Raw genomic sequence first — 388 nt, 5'->3', positions numbered from 1 at the left:
GAGTGACAAATTCCTGTGTGAAGTGGGTATCCCAAACTATGATCTTAAGAACTGGGGAGGTTGCCTCCGGGCTCTGTCCGACATTGGGCCTTTGACCTCACACTGTTTAGAAATTGAATGTGTACTCCTGTCTCATACTTATTTCCAACCTCACCAGAACATGTGTATTTAACAAAGATCCTGGAGGGGGTCCCCTATTGTCAGCACCTCTTTGGGATTGGGAAAAAATCAAGGACTGAGTGGAAACTACAGAATTTTGGATCTGGCTACTTCTTACCCATACCTCCCAGTCTCATGCATTCATGTGTATATTCAGTATTCATCTACTCCTGGAGATAGGAAGACTCATTACGTTACCTTGCATAATTATTGACTCATAGCGGACACA

This window comes from Callithrix jacchus, chromosome 5 (assembly GCF_049354715.1).
Source record: "Callithrix jacchus isolate 240 chromosome 5, calJac240_pri, whole genome shotgun sequence".
Lineage (NCBI taxonomy): Eukaryota > Metazoa > Chordata > Mammalia > Primates > Cebidae > Callithrix > Callithrix jacchus.
Note: the sequence above shows the minus strand (reverse complement) of the source record.